We start from the raw sequence: 20,543 nt of genomic DNA on the forward strand, positions 1-20,543 counted from the left end.
CTGAGTCTTTGTCAAACCATACACGTATGTGTATAGCTGTTTGAACAAGGCTGTTGTGATCCTGGTCCAGCGAGCTTAGCAGTATATTTATTACGAAGATGCAAGAGAAAAGGCAAGACACGGTTGCCATGAACGTACAGATAAACATCCTGCTTCACGTTCATAGCAGCCTGAATGACCGCATTCAAGTTTTGGTAAGAAAAACACATCCGAAACAAAGCACTCAGTACACACTTCGATGCTCTGCACCTTGCATCATTTGAAAAGAGCCAAAATCGCGATACGTAGGACCACGCTACAAGGCTCCACTCGGCTGCTGTCCTGAGTGTGTTATTTGGCGCAGCGAATATGCGAACTTTTGTTTGTCCCTGAGAGCAATGGACTTTTGAGAGGCACCCGACTCCAAGTGTCCAATGCATGGAATTTTCTTCGCAGTGTTCGATTGGAAAATTGTTGAGATGGACCTGCACGCACTGCGAGCAGCTTTTGCTACAAGATTAAAGACCGATTGCCAGTGACAAGACGTGCTACTTACCTCCTGCCCTTATCGGTTACGATAATTTTACAATCATTGTTCTCGGTACTACGTGGTTGCAAGTGGTAGACCATTTCTTGTAGATACGTTTGATATTCCTCACTGTTACGCCAAAAAGTCGCGCAACTTTATTCTTGGGCGCGTCCAAACGTGACAGCTCGTGAGACCTAGACCGAGACTTGACATCGGAAACATTGCCTTTCGCGTGCAATCGAACTTTTTAATGCTATCGGCCGGCCGCGGTGACCGAGCGGTTCTAGGTGCTTCAGTCCGGAATCGCGCGACTGCTACGGCCGCAGGTTCGAATCTTGCCTCAGGCATGGATGTGTGTGATGTCCTTAGGTTTGTTAGGTTTAAGTAGTTCTAAGTTTTATGGGACTGATGACCTCAGTTGTTACGTCCCATAGTGCTCAGAGCCATTTTTTTAATGCTTTCGTATTAAAAAAGTATTTCTTTTCAACAACGAAACTTCTAAATTTCTATGCATTTTAATATGACACACAATAATGTTTTGAGTTACTAGAAACAAAATGCTTCTACTGTTATGGAGTTGCGATTAAAAAAAAAAAGACACTGAGTCGTGTTGTTTTACGGCTGAGCAAGCACGACCCAACCGCTGCCTCTTGTATCATCACAAGAAACCATCCTACTCCCTACTCGCCTCTCTCTCTTTCTAACTCACTGTCTCTCTCTCTCTTTCCAGAAAATGAAAGCCTTATATTCTTTCATCAGAGCATTGGCATTTAATCCACGCGATATATCTGTTCCTAATTTGCTGTTCTATAATAATTTCGGCACACAGCTAAGGATATACACCGAATAAACACTTCATTGGCTACATTGTAGTTTTATCGTTACCACACAAGTGAAAGATTGTAGCCAGGTATAATCTTACTGTATCTCTGAAAATGATACTATTTCTACGAAGCTCTGATGAACGAATTTCACTTGATTCTTTCAGAAGTTACTGAACTGTTACTAAAATGACTTTACGTTGTTAAAATTAGTTTTCAAATTTCTGCTTGGAATCAAGATAGATTGAAGCTCTGAGATTTTGACGTAGCTCAGTGGCTACCAGCTTTAAAATCCGCAGTTATGTATTAACGAAAATTGAATAACTGAAGAGTAAGTGAAAGTATTCTTAAGATCCGAACCATTACATGAATTAGCAATGCCACTATATAATTATATATACACACGAATAAAGTAAGCTGACTTTCCCAGCTTGCAGTGGTTTAGAAAAAAAATTTATACGATATTTGGACCATTTAAGTACACTCAAAATTACTTAAACAAAGAATGTTAAGGAACCTAGGATTCAATATATGACTTTAGGATAATGACTTTAAAAATACGTTACACTAACATAATTTATTCATTTATAAGGTACAACGGTATATTCATTACACTTGTGATTACTGTCCGCCCGCGGTAGCTGAGTGGTCAACGCAACATAATGTCAATCCTAAGGGCCCGTGTTTGATTCCCGGCTGGGTCGGAGATTTTCTACGCTCAGGGACTGGGTGTTGGGTTGTCCTAATAACCATTATTTCATCCCCATCGAGGCTCAAATCGCAGAAGCGGTTTCAAATCGAAAGGCTTGCACCCGGCGAACGGTCTACACGACTCGAGGTCCTAGTCACGCGACATTTACATTTTGTGATTATTCATATTTAATAAAATTCTTGCATTCTTTATCATAGGTTTCAGAATGAGAATCGACTAGGCCTTTCATGTCTTTAATAAGATGGAAATAATTTATTACTACCACGCTGTTTGTGGTAGCCATTTTCCTTGAAGTTGCCTCGGCTCCAAATTTCACCTTTGATTAATGTTGGATATTCTTGCTTTTCAAAAACCACAATTCCTTGAGAAGACTTTACGACGCAAATACTAGTGTCACACCAACTTTCGCTTGATTATTCCCAGTTCTAGCACTAAAAAAATTTTACATCACCAGACATGGCACAGCTATGTACACACACCAGGCTACATTTTCTATGTTTCGTTCCCTTCCGTTCTTTCCACGTCACTCACGGCTAAGGTCATCCACACAATAGTGGGTTGATAACCGGAAGAGGATTCCCGACTGTTTTATTTCCTTTGTCAAAAGTAATATACTTTTTCAAATATCCTATGAATTTTACAGTCATTACAGTTATAGAAACCATTCACTATTATGGTTTTTCTTTCTTTAAACAGTATCTAATATTTATTTTTTTATTTAACCTGATGTGATTACGATATCAGGTTTACATCGGGCCATGGTTTCCCACATACAATACCTGCTTTACATCGTAGCTGCCTTAGAAATAAAAATTTTCATATGGCAGCTACGTTTAAAGTGATTTGAGTGTATGAAGTGGCAGTTTGAGTATATTATACTAATTATGAAGTAATGAAGTTAATACTGGCCGTACTTGTTCAACTGCAGTTGCTGCCACTGATAATAGTAATAATAAAGATAATGAAAACAAAAACGAAAGTAACATCAACAATGATAGTGGCAGTGGCAGTGGCAGACAAATTTATAGTTGTACAAAACAGATGTTTTCTGATATAGTGAGTTCTGGGGAAAGGGAATTGAAGGAGATTACACCGGCTAAGAATACTGAGAAATGAGGAAGATTAGTTTGGAAGCAGGGATGTACGAGGGTAACGAGTGCGTACAGTGATGCTTTAGTAGACTGCTATCAGCAGTCTTCTGAAGCTGGAGTTGTGATTCAGTTCTATAATACAATGCGTGAGGTTATTCCAGAGTCGGGATCCTAGTACTCCATTTAATTTTAACAGATTGTCAGAGACATTTGACAACGTTAGGAAACACGACACTTTTAACCTTATTTAAAAACATCGCTACTTTTATGTATCGATTCTTATAGTCAGTGTTTAATCGGGTAGATTTTAATAAATATTTTGCTAAAATTTAAGCTCTTACGTTACACAGGCGGGGCCACTGCACACTGGTTTACTTCTGCCATTATCTCATCTCCTAGCTTCCAAACTTCACAGAACATCTGCGAAACTTGCGGACCAGCACACCTAGAACCGTGTCACATTTCCAGGTCACCCCACTAATTGCGCTTATTTCATATAATCGATATGGACATGCACGTCAGTTACGTCGGCTGCAGAGGGTCACTTGAACGCCTGGCACCACTTGCACACCGTATACAACGCACCAGAGTTTTTAGTGTGCACATTCAATGGAATCACTAGTCTTCATCCACTTAAATTTTTTAGAATGTTGTAGTAATTAAGAAGCGAAAGAGGTTCTTTACACGTTAGGGTCTCTCTCGAGTAAGCGTGAATGTGAATTGTTGTGTAAAACGAGCTTAAGCGTTTTGAGAGGTCATCAGACAGTTTATAAAAACAATAACGTGCTTTCTGACAGCTGTTTTCTTGCAGTTGTTACATCAAGAATTACGTACACAACTCTAAAAAGAAGTACACAGAAGGCACTGACGATTGTGATTAAATAGTAACCAAGAAAATTTAAACTAACTCACATTTCAAGATAAAAATTTAATCTTTATTGATACGAAACACTATGTAATGATACTAAATGCGGACTGCCTGTAACATCATGACAGTCCCAGTGTATTCATAAAAACACTGACTGACCAATGAATAACAGGGAAAAGAAGACAAGATATCTTCCAGCACCACGCTACACGTCAGAGCGCTGTACTTAATACAGAGCTATTCCTCGCGTCATACATCCAGTTGACGATCAAACGTGGTTTGGATTTTCAGCTTTGAGTTTCTTTTATTAGCTAAAATCAAGCATCCATGGCAACCTATGTCACCTCATCTCCACACAACAGTTTTCACAATCGTTGACTATGCAGTTAGGTGGAGATGTCGATTTCCGGAGTAGATCAAACGGATGACAGTGAAAATCGGCTGTGACGAAACAAACTAATGATTCTTTCATTATGGTTCTTATAATGTTACTGTGTATTTCTTGTACAAATATTAGTCGTAAATATCTATCCGAACATTCTCAGTTGTCTATCATGTATTAATCTTCAGACAACGTATCATGGTAGATGGCAGTACAATCTAGGTCAATTTCTTAAAATAAAGAGAAATGAAATGGCTTCCCGCCTGTCAACAAACGAATTTTATTCTTGTTCTTTATCAAAGAGCACCGCCCCAATAAGTTGAAGTTTATGTTTTTGTTTTAATAGGGTGTGATGCAGCATAAAAATCCATCTTGATCATACAGTTAATTTTTAATGATTTCTAATTCCGAATGTCGTAGCCATTGTAATGGTATGAAGTAATTGTTAGACTCAACTCATTTCAAAGCTTTGCGCTGTACTAGGTACAAACAATTACTCAATCTATTTGTAAATGCTTTTGATATGTCATACAATACTAACCTGTAGAAATTAGTGCCTCTTTCCAAGACTTTTTTAGATCTGAAAATGACTTGAAAGTCTAAGCTGATTATCAATTAAAAGAGCTTTATTCAATGCGACCTGCTTTCCTGTACGAACCGTAGTGTTTCTGTGCTCGAATGGTCATTTATTTCGTCCAGGCAACAACTCATCTGACAATAAATGTGAAGTGGGTTTGCATTTATTCATTAGAAATGAAGGAGTAAATGAACAACTATACAAGGTTATTTCGCATTTTCACAAACCTTATAATGTGAAAACGTTAATTAGTTCTATAATCTATACATCCAAATCACTGTGAAGTGCGTGGTAATGGGTACTTCCCATTAAACCAGTTTTTAGGGCTTTTTCCAGTTTCAGTCGTGTGTAGAGTACTCGAAGAAAGAGTGTTTACACGCCTCTGTGTGTGTTGTATTTAATCTTGCCCTCGTTTTGCTTACGGTAGCGGTAAGCAGGGGTTGTAGAACTTGAAGCTTCAAGCTTAAATTACGGATTAATTAATGATCAAGTTCCCATAGAAATACGCTCCGGGTAGTGAAATTCCTGTAGGTAACAATGAATGCAAAAATCATATCAAATGGAAAAATATGCCACTGTCAGCCATATCGTTGCTAGCTAATATGGTGAACGGCTCAGATGCGTTTGTCGGTCTCATTTAACAAATAACACAGGACTATCGCATGGAACGTAAAATACAGAAAAAAAAACTCTAACGCCCATTGTTTGGAATGATGGCCGTGTCATTATCAAGCTTCTGATATTTATGCAAAACGATCTAAGAAAGGAAAGAATATCATTGTTATCACATTAACTACGAGTGGGAAATCTGGTAACAAATTAAAATTATACGCCAGTCCATGTGGCTGAAACTAGTCAACAGGTTCTTGTTGACGACAGTTGCAGTTAGTGATCTACGCAAGGAAGCGAGCGCGCTTTGGCTGCCTCATTCTCTCGAAACTTTATACGAGATCCAACTTTTGCTTTACTAGTGCTCCTGGCAATTAGCTGCGACGGATGGTAAGTTTGTCACAGGCTAAGTGTTATTTTCAGAATAAAATTTTCATTTTTCTGCAAAAACTCAGCAAAAATGATATTTTTTACGGTACTGACCAACTGTTGTGTGAATGCAAATACTAATGGTTAAAGAAAACTTATCTGCTCTTTTACTGCCTTCACTGACACTTGTAGAACTCGCAATGGTTGTTTTTTCATGGTGCTAAACTAATAGTTATACTTTCCCAGCCTCACACTGGATGCTAAATTATGCATCCTTTCAGCAGCTTTAATAATTGGTTGGCGTCAGAACGTCGAAGGTAAACCAACAAAGGCCAGATTTATAGAGTGGGAAGGAGACTACGTAGGGAGAAAGTACAGTGAAAGAATAATATGCATTGTTAATTTGTATTTGCCATGAAACAAAGAAAACGAACTACAGGATTCGTACCTCTCACAGTCACACTAACTTCGCAAAAGGTAAGTCGTGCATTAATTATCCCATTGGCCTCTGAAGTTGAATACATCAGAAACGGCTGTGTGGTGCAGTATCATAAAAAAGAATGGGTGCTATTCGAACACTCGGGAGTGTTTGTCAGCCTGGGCACCTAGGGAGGCGATCTTAGTCACCCGTGGCGGTCAGTCTTGGCCGTTGTCAGGTTATCAGGCCACAATGAAGACAAATACACTGCTCGGCGAAACAAAATGGTATTAATTGCCCGTCATAACAGCAATCGACGTGTAGCGATCAGCCATATCAGTTCTTGCCTTGTATCTATTAGATATTTTTCTCATGTTTTATTCTTTCATTTTGTGCCGTTGTCACTAAATGATAATTAATCCTGCCAACGATGGAAGTCTGTTCTTTCATCCCAGTTCGTAATATCACTGCCCAAAGCCCCTTTTACAGTAGTTATGCGTGGTCATCTGCCTGTCAAATATAACAGTACTGAATGTTTTCGAAATCACAGTTGTAAAATAAAAACACGTAAAACTATTATGTGAGGGTAGTCGAATAGAAATAAAACACCAATACAATGACTCCTCTTATCTGAGTGGTAACGCGCTTGCCTCCCCTGCAGCAGGTCCGGGCTCGATTCCCGGCCGAGTTGGAAATTTTCTCCGCTTGTGGGATGCGTGTTGTGTTGTCCTCACCATCATTTCAACCTGATCACCGGCGTGCAAGTCTCCCAATGTGGCGTTGACTTAAGTAAGACTTGCACTCGGTGGCCGAACTCCCCTCCCGGCCAGCGATGCCACACGCTCACTCCATTTCTTACCGTACACGGTATGACATTTACCTCATTGGGAGACGAGGCGATGAATTCCTGTTTCGTACAAAGAGGTCGGCCGCTGGCGGATCCACAACCGCGCCCACTGTTACACTTCCTCTTGCTAGTAAAACCAACGTACAAGCACGGCTTTTTTTCGGTCGCCGAAGATAACGAAAATCACATGATGTAAATGGTTCAAATGGTTCTGAGCACTATGGCACTTAACATCTGAGGTCATCAGTCCCCTAGAACTTAAACTACTTAAACCTAACTAACCTAAGGACATCGCACACATCCATGCCAGAAGCAGGATTCGAACCTGCGACCGTAGCAGTAGCGCGGTTCCAGATTGAAGCGCCTAGAACCGCTCGGCCACCCCGGCCGGTACAAACATCATGTAAGATTTGGGCTGTATGGAGGATGTTGTAGTGTTTCCCAACCAAATCACTGAAGCGTACCCTTCATCTCATTCTCAGTGGGGCAGAAGTTATCAGGAAGATTCCGTCCAATAACATTCCAGGGTGCTATGACTTCATGGCTCGTCGCACTTTCTGCGCGTTGACCGTGGTTCCATGCTCGAGGAACTCGACGAGCAGAGCGCCTCTGCGTCAAAGAAGGAGGTCATCATGACTTTATCGGCATTTATGTTGTAACCTCCCCACAAAATAAATAAAAAAAATAATATTATTGGGTTAATGATTGTATTTTAAGTGTAACGTCCCCACAAAACTCATTCCTTTCACGTTTGTAACCTCCCTACAGAAATTCATTCACATTTAACCTCCACACAAAATTTGTTTCCCATTTAATGTAAGCTCGAAACAGCAAAATTCCTAAACCTCGTAATAAAAAATAAATTCAGTAACCTGGTAAAATTCGGGCGGCAGCAGTGCTGCGTCATGGCCCTGTAAGATCATTCTGAATAAAAAAGGAAAAAATTCTTACCTCAAGAAAAACGGCGAATATATCTGCTCTTACAATAGCTCTTTTCCGGCACAGCTCTGTGCAATGCTGGCCTATTCATTTGTTATTTATGAAAGGAAGTGAATGATTTTTCTCTTGCAACAATCGGAATGATCATGCATAAAAAAAAATTAAATTCTTTCAATTGAAATGAATGCTTGTTGTTATTAGGACATTTTTTAAAAAAGATATACATGGGAGTTTACATGATATTACTAGATATGCGCGAGGCTGCTTTTTTACCTTATACAATAATACTCAGGCTCTGGCATCGCTGCACCGCGACCGGCCCAGCCAACATGATACACCAGACAGTACTGACAAGCGCAGACAGGCGACTGCTCGCTAGCAACAACTTACTGCTACTGCTACACAGTTCGTACTGCAGTCAACACTGCTGTTTGGTCTCAGATTCTCTTATAGCTTACATATCGCAGGTAGCGCATACCTCTTACATAACCCTCCACTGGGGGGGGGCAAAAATTTGGCAGCGATGGTGAGTCAATTAGACTGGCCATGAGCAATAAATTTTTCTAAACTGTACATAATTAACTAAGTTGACAGTCACAGAGTATATACATATATATAAGTACAGAACATAAAATGAAATAGAGTGCACATGCACTGAGTACAGAACATATCAAGCAATGACAAAATGTATACGCAATGAGTACAAAACATATTAACAAATGACATAAAGGGCATACACACTGTAGTACTTTTTGTTACCATTTTACTAGAACTAGGATAGGAAAGGGAAGGATTGCATCATGGTTGTAGCACATTAGGTTGCACGTAGCTGCACTGAAAGTCCATATCTTTCTACAGAAGCGCAACACCAAGTGAGACAATCTGAAGTTCTCCTCCCTGAAGTATTAATCAGTGTAGCCAAGACACTGAAATGTCGTATTAATATTCCATGTTATCATTTTGCTAGTACATTAGGTACACCAAACAGTGGAACCATAGTAACATCTCCATTGTTCGAGGTGGTGGACACCATGATGTGTCGCCGGCCGGAGTGGCCGAGCGGTTAAAGGCGCTACACTCTGGAACCGCACGACCGCTACGGTCGCAGGTTCGAATCCTGCCTCGGGCATGGATGTGTGTGATGTCCTTATGTTAGTTAGGTTTAAGTAGTTCTAAGTTCTAGGGGACTTATGACCATAGCAGTTGAGTCCCATAGTGCTCAGAGCCCTTTGAGCCAACCATGATGTATCAACACCACGCTCATTCACCAACGTAGAATTAGTGCAAAAACCAAATATAGTGCTCCATGATCAAAAGGATAGACAGGACAAACGTATATTGCAGTAATTTCTGGTTATTAGGTCAGAAGGTGAAGGACATTAGGTCTCATGCTAGTCATCATTGAGAATTACACTAGTCTGTCAACCGATTTGACTAATTGTTGGCACTCATCGCCTAGTTACTCTATACTTCTGTACTATGTATGAAGTATTACAGAATAATGTTCATAAATCATCTGATTACAGTGAACATTGGCACTCATTGGCCAGTTACAAACCATCAGAAGTCATCATTCAAAACAGGAGCTAATGAATGGCATAGTATTAACATAATTCACCTAGTTATAGTAATCATTGGCACTCATTGGCCAGTTACAAAACGTATAGCAAGTATTGAATAGTACAAAACATTTTTCATCATTCAAGTGACATACGACATATTTAAAATAATTATTGGCACTCATTGGCCAGTTACAAAGTATTCTTATGTTTTTATAATACCTTATTCAGTATTATTCAGAAATTATCTTTCAAAATGAGAGTTAATTATTGGCATAGCATTTATATAGTATAACAAAATATTATTTACAGGAATTATTGGCATAGTATTTATGCATTATTACAAAGCATCATTCAGTATTACTCAGAACTGATCATTCCAGTGACATAGGACATATTGAAAATGTAACATTGGTTGGTTGGTTGGTTTGGGGAAGGAGACCAGACAGCGTGGTCATCGGTCTCATCGGATTAGGGAAGGATGGGGAAGGAAGTCGGCCGTGCCCTTTCAGAGGAACCATCCCGGCATTTGCCTGGAGTGATTTAGGGGAATCACAAAAATGTAACATACTGTAACGATTATTCAAGGTCTGTGACTAGAAAACATCATTCAGTATTACTCAGAATTCATCATTCAAGTGACATATTACTCAGAACTGACCAGTATTACTCAGAACTGATCATTCCAGTGACATAGGACACTTTGAAAATGTAACATACTGTAAATATTATTCAAGGTCTGTCACTAGAAAACATTACTCAGAATTACTCAGAACTCTCTTAAACTCGTAGCGTTATTTGGGACTGGTAATACTTTTTTTTTGTGCTAGCAATGCATTGCGTTGGGATCGATAATTAATTGCTGTGGCATAAAAATATTTGTCTTTGACTTATTGCTGCAAATAAAGATTATTAACGTCATTCGTCATGAGTCAGCTGTAGCAAGGTTATGAAACAAGTAGAGTATATGTGATCACATTCATGAATGACACACACAAATGGGTAAAATAAAAAATGCAAGTACTAGAACAGGTTTAATGATTAACTGCTTATAGCATATTAATTTCGTGAATAGCGTCTCCTAGGAAAAATGCAAAATGGATTATTAAGTTGAAAGAAGAAACGCATTTTATGCTGAAAGGTAGTAAACCTCGAATTAACAGTTAATAAAATGTGTATTCAATATATATGTATCGACAGAAAAACCAGGGCACTTATACAACAGACGCTTACAGACACTACCTCCAAGATTAAGTTCATGGGAGAAATTTCGGAACCCTTCCACATACACACAGGTGTCCGACAAGGAGACGGGCGCTCACCAATCCTGTTCAACATGGTGTTAGACAAAATTATCAAGCAGTGGGAGGAACAAGTTAAAGGAATACAGCTGGGAAGAACACGTGAAACCAAAACAATCATAAAATGTCTGGCATTTGCAGATGATATAGCCATACTCAGCAATAATACACAGGAGGCAAAGGAAGCACTGGAATGCTTGCATGAAATAGCTGCCAAAACAGGTCTGCAGGTATCTTACGAGAAGACACAATATATGGAACGACAGACCAACAATGTACACACCCTGCATACTGTATATGGATCCGTAGAAAGAGTCGAAAAATTCAAGTATTTAGGGGAGTACATACAAATGGGAGGATCAAACAAGGCGGCTAACATGGAACGAACGAAGAAACTCCAGAAGGCATACAAACTCACATGGTCACATTATAATAAGAAAAGCATATCGAGGCAGGCCGAACTTAGGCACTACAAAACAGTTGTATTACCAGAAGCATTGTACGCGTCAGAAACAACCACAATTGGAGCATCAGGTATCATAGACACAGAAAAAATAGAACGCAAAATTCTCAGAAAAATATTTGGACCAATTCACAGAGATGGCATATGGATGAAGCGACCTACCAAAGAGCTGTACCAGCACACTGACAGACTAACAGACGCGATCAGAAAACGCAGATTAACTTTCTATGGGCACATACAGAGAATGGACAACAACCGACTTACAAAAAAAATTTTTGATGTAGTAAACAGCTCAAGCAAGAAAACAAATTGGTATCATGAAATAGACGAAGACTTAAGGCAGATAGGGATCAACAGGCAAATGATAGGAGACAGGAAATACTTCAGAAACAAAGTTAGGAGTGCAAAATTTATTGTAAAGGAGAGAAAGAAGACAGGAACATTATGGACAGAGCAAAGGAAACAGGAGCACAGCCAAAGGATGAAGAGATTTTGGGAAGAGAAGAAAGGAAAGAAGTGAAAATTGTGTCATCATGTGATTTTCGAGTTCAAACACTGTCCATAAGGGCAATAATGAAATGAATGAATGAATATATGTACTCTAGCTGTCCTTTCCCAAACCTTCAGTCATTATACCATGCGACATAAGACATACTGTCAAAACGAACTACAACAAATTGCAACAAATACTTATATAATTACATAGCATCTCTTAACTAACAGCAAATATATAAACTTCATCATTATTCTCATCTGCAAAGAAAAACTTCATTATTCATATTACCATAACTTCATTACTATCATCACCTGCAAAGAAAAACTTAATTATTCATATTACCATATTCTTCATCACTATTCATCATCATTCATTATCATCTGCAAAAAGACACTTCATTAATCATTATTCATATTACCATTTACTTCGTACAACTATTCATAGTATAGAGTTCCTTATTTCTAGCATATTTCATCACTAAAACTAAGATGTGTAGTTCTGTCTGACAGCCTGCATCAATCGCCTCGTATTCTGAAAGAAAAAGTTAGTTAAGACTGCTATCATACGACGTGTTAATGTTTGTTAATTCTGATCCATTTACTCTTCGAGACGAGGTATTGCATCTTCTTTCGTTCATTCCGAAGGTGAAATTCCCATTTCATAGTAATCCACTGTGGTTTGTTTCATTTATTTATTTTACACGTTATTGCTTTCTTATACAATAATACTCAGGCTCCGGCATCGCTGCACCGCGACCGGCGCAGCCAACATGATACACCAGACAGTACTGACAAGCGCAGACAGGCGACTGCTCGCTAGCAACAACTTACTGCTACTGCTACACAGTTCGTACTGCAGTCAACACTGCTCTTTGGTCTCAGATTCTCTTATAGCTTACATATCGCAGGTAGCGCATACCTCTTACAAAGTGAACATGCCCCTCCATATCTGCATCCAGTGACGCCTACGAAGTGAGGATCACACGGCGGCCGGTCGGTACCGTTGGGCCTTCCAAGGCCTGTTGCGGACGGAATTTAGTCTTAGTTTTTTATGTGAACAACTTTGGATTTCTTGGACGGGGGAAATGTGTGTGTTTCAACTGTTGGCTTTGCCGTTTGCCCTCGGATTATCGCAATGCTGTTGGACGGAATCGTCCAGTTGCACGATAACGCCCTCCCGCACACTGCCAATCGGACGAACGCAACGCTTCAGCTATTTCGTTGGGAAACACTGAAACATCCTCAGTAAAGCCTCGATCTTTCACCATGTGATTTTCACATCTTCAGCGGCTTGTAGAGAGAATACGTTGACATCTATTTCAGCCGGACGAGGAAGTGCAAGAGTAACTGCGGTTGTGGATCCGTTGACGGCTGACAGTTTTCTACGAAGCAGGAACTGATCGTCTCGTCTCGCTGTGAGATAAATAGCTTAACGTGTGTGGTGATTACTTCAGAATGGAACTTCGGTTTCAGATATTCTGCTTCTTATAAGCGCTATGTTTCTTTGTGTTTTGCACTGAAGATGAATTTTTTTTTTTATTGTGCCTGTTGAGTGTAGACAGCATAGGCGTGATGCTCATACTAAAAATGTGATGTGCTAGCTGTGTCTGTCAGTCTTTAGTAACTGCGGACATGGTCGTCAGTGAAAGAGATTTCACAAGTAAGTACAGTGCTCTTCAGATGCTGCAGTGCGGCCCAGTTAACGAGAGGGAAATGGTTACTTTTCATATCGTATCACTATTACGTCATCATCGTCAGCAGCACCGTCTGGATGAGAACAACAAATTAGATGGGCTTTAAAATTTATAGCAGCCCCAGTAACATTTTTATTCTCATTTAATTTCAGAATATAAAGGTGCAGTAATCTATGAAATATGAATATTGGCGAGATGTTATGGCTTCCGTCCCTCCGTTATCTAGATGATTGATCTGGCCATGTAACATAAGCCAACATGAATTTGCTGTGCTGGTGCTGCAAATGGCAGGAATCAAAACCACTGCTGTTTTCTCTCAAGAGTGTACAACGTTACGCTTTGGGTTAACGACGACGGCAACCTTTTGTGTACAATATTGTGAAGGTAAAATATTCTCCCATTAGGATGTGTTTGTGAGGCTGCCCAAGAGGACATTTTCACCAAGATAAATGAAACTGAACTCGTACGTGTCGGATTCCGAAATGTGAGATCCTTTAATCAGGTAGATCGGTTAGAAAATTTAAAATCCTAATGGACTGGTCGAATATTGCGGAAATTAGTTGAGTGCTTTGGTAAGAAATTCAGAACTTACGGCCAGGTCAATACTGACTTACCAAAACAAAATCTAATAGGGTTAATGCATGCCTATTGTGAATACGAATAAAGGAATACGGGTAAGCTACTATGAACACCACAGTGAATACATTATCATAGGCAAAACGGACACAAAGTCAACATCTGTCACATTAGTACCAATTTATGTTCTGACTTGCCCCGCAAATAATGATGAAATTGAAATAATGCATGGTGACGTAAAAGAAATGATTCAGATAATTAAGGGCGACGAAAATTGTATTGTGATTGGCAGCTGAAAATAGATAATAGGAAAATGAAAACTCGGAAAAATAATAGAACATGGACTCGCAGAAAGGAATGAAAGAGGAAACATCTGCAAGAATTTTGCACTGTGTGTAATTTAATCATCGCTACGACTTTTTGCGTTGCAGATACTACGGTACTCTCGGAGGATCCACTTGAGCATACACTAATAACATAGATAATTCGAAACCAAATTAACTGCAAAACAATCCAAGGTGCAGATGTAGACTATGAGTAACTACACTGGTTATAAACTGCAGATTAAAACTGAACTGTGTAAATGATGGGATGGGTCCTGGATAAATTGAAGGATCCAGAGGCTGTCGATAGACTCATAGGGAGCACTAGGCAATGTAGGACTGAAACAGGGGACACGAATAGAAGACGAATGGATAGCTTTGAGAGATAAAATAGGGAAGGCGGCAGACAACCACAAAGTTAAAATGACAAGGAAGAAATCCTTGGATAACACAAGAACTAATAATCTTAGCTGATGAAAGAGATAAGCATATTAAGGGAGCCAATCCTGAAAATCAGGAGCAACTTGAATCATCTCTTATTCAAACAACAAAAGAAACAAGTACCTAGACCAGAATCGAAAGGCTTGCATGATGGAATTTAGAGTGTGATGAATCAGTCACAAGAATACAAAATGCGTGGAAAAAATGTAATGAAAAGAAGAGAGTGGAAAACAGGATTCCTTGGAATGAAGAAGGAACAAGCCGGACTGATTAGAAGTTATAAAAACCAATCAAATCGAAAACACCATGGTTTCAAAATGAACACTACAAGAAGTTCCTATAAGAATTTTAAAAGAAATCTTAAGTAAATATTCACCATCACACCCTTGCTTTATAGTTTAAAAGGTGAAAACAGCACTTAATAACCAAGAATACTACAACAATTTAGCAAACTGTTTGAGAAGGTACTAAACTGTGACGTCCAAAAACAATATTTAATTGGTTCAAATGGCTCTGAGCACTATGAGACTTAACTGCTGTGGTCATCAGTCCCCTAGAACTTAGAACTACTTAAACCTAACTAACCTAAGGACATCACACACATCCATGCCCGAGGCAGGATTCGAACCTGCGACCGTAGCAGTCGCGCGGTTCCAGACTGCGCGCCTAGAACCGCGGGACCACCGCGGCCGGCCAAGATTTAATTGATGCGAAAAACACTCAGTACTTGGAATTATATCCCCAAACGAAAGCGAAAATCAAGTGGGAAACATCAAGCCCACCAAAAACGATAACGCACCTGAGGAGGATTCCTTAATTGCAGAACTTTGGAAATTTTCAAATAACATATTTCAGCACAAGCTAAGTGAAATCGACCGAAATATTTGGCTAACAGAAGAGATTTCCGAAGATTGAAAAACAGTCTTAATCCATCCAATGCACAAAGCAGTTGATAAATCCGACAGAAACAACTGCAGAAGAATTTCCCTCTAACGAAACCTTCAACACCATTATTAGCTAAGTTCGAACAACAATTCGATTCCCAAATCACTAAGTATCAATGTGGTTTTAGATCATGTTCAGAACAGATTCTCAACTTAACCTCAATAATAATATACCTGAACAGAAGATCCAAAACTACGTAATCAAAATCACCTCTAATGTGAAATTTAGAGTTGAAACTGCTAGAAGTTTTGAGATCAGTTCTGAAGTGGGCAGGGAACCAGTGGCTCCCAGCTGCTGTTTAGTTGGGTTCTAGAAAAAATCGTAAGGGAGTGGAGAACGTCATTAGGAGAAAGCCAGATCAATCCAGGAGTTAGATTTGATTACCAAAATGGACCACCTACAAGTAGACCTACGGGAAAGGAAAAAAACACACGAGGTAAGAGATATACGTTAAGGAAATGTAATTCGCCCCCAACTAAATAAGTTCATGACATAAAACCTTCAGATATGCCATAAAACCAAGCAGTAACGTTGCTCAAAATTTCACACAGCAAAATCCACTTAAGGACATAAAACGGTAAAATGATGTATTAAACGTCTCTCCGAAACCAATTAACTTGAATACGGTGAAATTGTTAATTTCAGAAAGTCACTTCAAATACAGAAGCTGTCAGTAAGTCATCTAGGCTACACAGCCAGCGACTTGTTTTCGCCAAACTTTAATTTCTATGAGAAACAGCAGCTTACCTGTAGGACGTGGTACTTAATTTCTGGAATATAGAAGTAAGGCTCTCTTCCAAGACACTTAGAACGACTTAAAACACAATTTGAAAAGCATACATTAATTCGACAAATTTACTTTTAATTGAAAGTATTGAATCCTGCCTACTCGTCGAAAATGGGGTGTGTAGGAAACTTGCTTCCTCGCATCGCTAGACAACAGTTCAAGCAAATCATATTAATGAGTTTTTATAACAATAAGTAAAATTACAATACTTAACTTTGAGGGGTACATATGTGTCGCATGCAAAGGGCGCCTTGCCAAATAAACAATGTTCTTCGGAATACACAATTCCTAAGCCGCTGGTCTTGAAGTGCGTAATCTTGATGCTTCTGCAGAACTGGGCTGCGACCAGTCGGCGGGCCGCTTATGTCCTCTTCGCATAGAGGCCGCTGCTGTCGCGTTGTCGTCCTGGAGAGGGGTTGGTCAACGTGCAGTTGGCTGACATCTTCTTCACAGCCCTCTCTGGTCTGTCATTCTCGACCGGCGTGCCTGCGCTTGACTTTACGCCGGAACAAAAAGATTAAATAATAAATCCAAGAAAATATCCCAAGACGTTAAAAAAACACACTCACTTAATAAGCCAAAGTTACCACGGAGCTCATCAGCAATTTAACAGCACTAAATATCCAATGCCATTAAACAGTAAGCTAACAAAAAATGGCCCGACGTCCCACGGGAAAATAACACTACTTTGAAGGCCACCAGGTTTAAAGTACCACACAGGCAATGGCGTAAACAAGTAGCAGTAACGCAAAACTTCAAGTAGCACCTATAATGCCAAACAGCCACCGCTACACGTGCGGAACACGTGTTAACCATTACACGGATGAAACTGAAACAGACCAGTTGTGCTTAACAACAATTACAACGGACGAAAATTTTTTTGAGATCCATAAAGTGAGAGTTACAGGGGGGGGGGGGGGGGGGGCACATTACAGCGCAAGCGATACCAACCATTGCTACATGAAGAGGTCGTTATTCCATAATTTCAGCTCAATGCAAAACGTCAACATCCAAATTCCCTCAGAATGGACGTAAGTGAAGACAATTCAGCTGAGGCATACTGAAGGGCGTGGTGAAAACTTCGATGTAGGCATTAACGGTATACTCCTAACTAATCGGTCTCCGCACAAATAGAGCAAACGGCCCACACAGCCGATGGGCCGACCACTGTCTGTGTTGCCCTGTCGTCACGTGCCCAGGCACTCCCAAACTTCCCTTTTTCCAAGACTCCGAGCCAGCGATAAAAGACAAGAAGCTAAATGTAATCCAGGCAACCAAGTGGGCGAGAGCAAATGAAGGGGTAAGGAAAGATGAAACGAAGCCACTACGACTGAAAAGCAGCCACTGGACAACAAGCTGAAAGTGTAGACTCTTTGAGGAAACCAAATTTACGACATATAATACGGCAGCCACAGACGTAATGGAACGAGGGAGGTGGCGCATTCGTGAGGAGGACGGTTCAAAATTCGCATTCGGCCATCCTGATTTAGGTTTTCCGCGATTTTCCTAAAATCGTTTCAGGCAAATCCGGGATGGTTCGCTCCAAAGGGCACGGTCGATATCCTTCCCCATCTCTCCCTAAACCGAAGGGACCAATGGCCTCGCTTTTGGTCCCCTCCCCCAAATCAGACAACCAACCTACCAACACAATGGAAATCAAATGCGGAAAAAATGAGATAAGTTATTACATTTCCTAAAATTAACCGAACAAGAGGTTTCTGAGAAAGAAGCAATTAAAACAAGAGTTAAAAAGATGAAAACACCGTTCTACCTTACTAAGGGCATACACTGTGAACCGTGATTTATTTTCAGAGAATATTCTTAAGAATTTATTATATTTACTATCGATTCATCAAGAACATTAACACATTTAATTACACTATGTAAGCATGGAAGTAGTTGCCAGGGAGTAGCTGATGAAATCATAACCAAATTCCTTTTAACAAATGAGAATTTTATTCACTTTAATAGTGCCAAAAACCTTTTTTTAAAAGAAACAGATTTAAAATTATAATCAGAGAGCTCCCTCTAAATATCAAAGTTACAATTTATTCAGAGGCTGAAAGAAACAAGTTTTGACTGTATGAGCTTTCGGGCAGAGAACCTTGCTGCTCCCTTTTGACACGGCCGTAGTTACGACCGCTCACAACAGCCTCTGAAAGACTACACTGGTGCAAATCTCCAACACACCAGATAACTATATACTTACAGTTTTAACAATTTACACAAGCACACAAACTATGCACCCCCGTAGGAGGATGGAAATAGTACAAAACACTAACAGTTAAAATATTAACCTTCCCACCGAAGGTGCAACTTGATTTTAACTTCTAAGAAAGCCTTACGGTGAAAGGGTGGCAACTTTATATATTAAAATGATAATTTAAATAGAAGCCCATGAAATGCAATCTTATATAAAATTCTACAAGGTGGGCCAAACAATAGTTAAGATGCTTTACAGTACACAGATACTGCCTCTCAAGATCATAGGCAATAATACCAAAGTTTCCAAAGATCAAAACATATTTCAGGTATTATGCCGTTACACTCCAAGCAATAAATTAGTTAATACATCAAATCCGACAACATGACAGGGGCAGCTACTAACGTACGGTAGATTGATAGGGAGATTGCCGAACAACTCGAACCGCAGGTTGCTCTAACCCACCCCTACTCCACAAGGAAAAAAACTGACCACCCAGTTTATAAACAACCACCTTGACGCAGGTGGGCATACGGAGAAGAATGGAGAAACGAACCCAAAGCGAAACGGCTGGTGCCCTCACCAAGAAAACAAGTAGAATTTAATAAGAGTAAATCAAATAACATATCACCAATCACTTAACTTCTAATAAACTGCGATTTATCGAGAAGACCTGGCACAGCACCCCCGAATCGCTCTCCCGAATCGTCTGCTGCCAGCAGCTTCAACGCACGCAGGAAGGCGTGCCGATCTCCCGTCTCACGGCAACGCAGGTTGCACTGGCCAGACTGATGTCGTGGTTGACTCCTGTTGCTCTCGTGTCGACCGCGAAGTCACTACCCCTCGCTATACGCCGTGGTCCACTGGACTCACGTGGCGACCTAACATGCCCCGACGTTCAAGATGGACAAGTCATCTTGTGTCTCAGTGCGCGACCGACCAACCGATCGATCCAACCGCCATTGACCACTGCCTGAGCAAACTCGAGCAGACTGGCGGCCTAACGCGCAGACTCAGATGCAGGAACTAAGCCCCGACCGGGCGACCATTCGCTGAGTTCTCTTACTGGCGGAGTGGAAAGACTCTCATTTTGCCGGCTTGAAAGGTTGATCCGAACGACAGACAGACACTAACTGCCTAACAAATGCGGACGAGAGACAGACCCAGACTGACCGACTGGTGAGCTCATAGCGCCCCTTAAATGCACGTGAACAGGCAACCTTTCCTCTTTCCCACCAGAGGGAGACACCAAAGCTGCGATTGCCACAGCGGCACCACCGCCAGAAACGGAGGGCGACCGCTTCACACTACGCGCTGCGGCGCGATTTTAAAAACAGCAATTTTTACCACGGCTCACACTGTTCAGTCATATCAATGTGACCATCTATCAATAGCCTGTATTACCATCATTTGCGAGACTTGCGGGAAGATCGACAATGACGTTCTGGAAAGTACCGACAGGTCTGTGGAACCATTCCAGTTCCAAGGTCATGGCCAGCTGCGCAAGGGTTTCTCGGTTGAGGATTCATGGGGCGAACATGCGATCGAGGTGATCCCACATATTCTAGATTGGGTGAAAATTCTTGGCGTTAGGTGCCGAGAGAAGTACAATAAA

This window comes from Schistocerca cancellata, chromosome 3 (genome assembly GCF_023864275.1).
Source record: "Schistocerca cancellata isolate TAMUIC-IGC-003103 chromosome 3, iqSchCanc2.1, whole genome shotgun sequence".
NCBI lineage: Eukaryota > Metazoa > Arthropoda > Insecta > Orthoptera > Acrididae > Schistocerca > Schistocerca cancellata.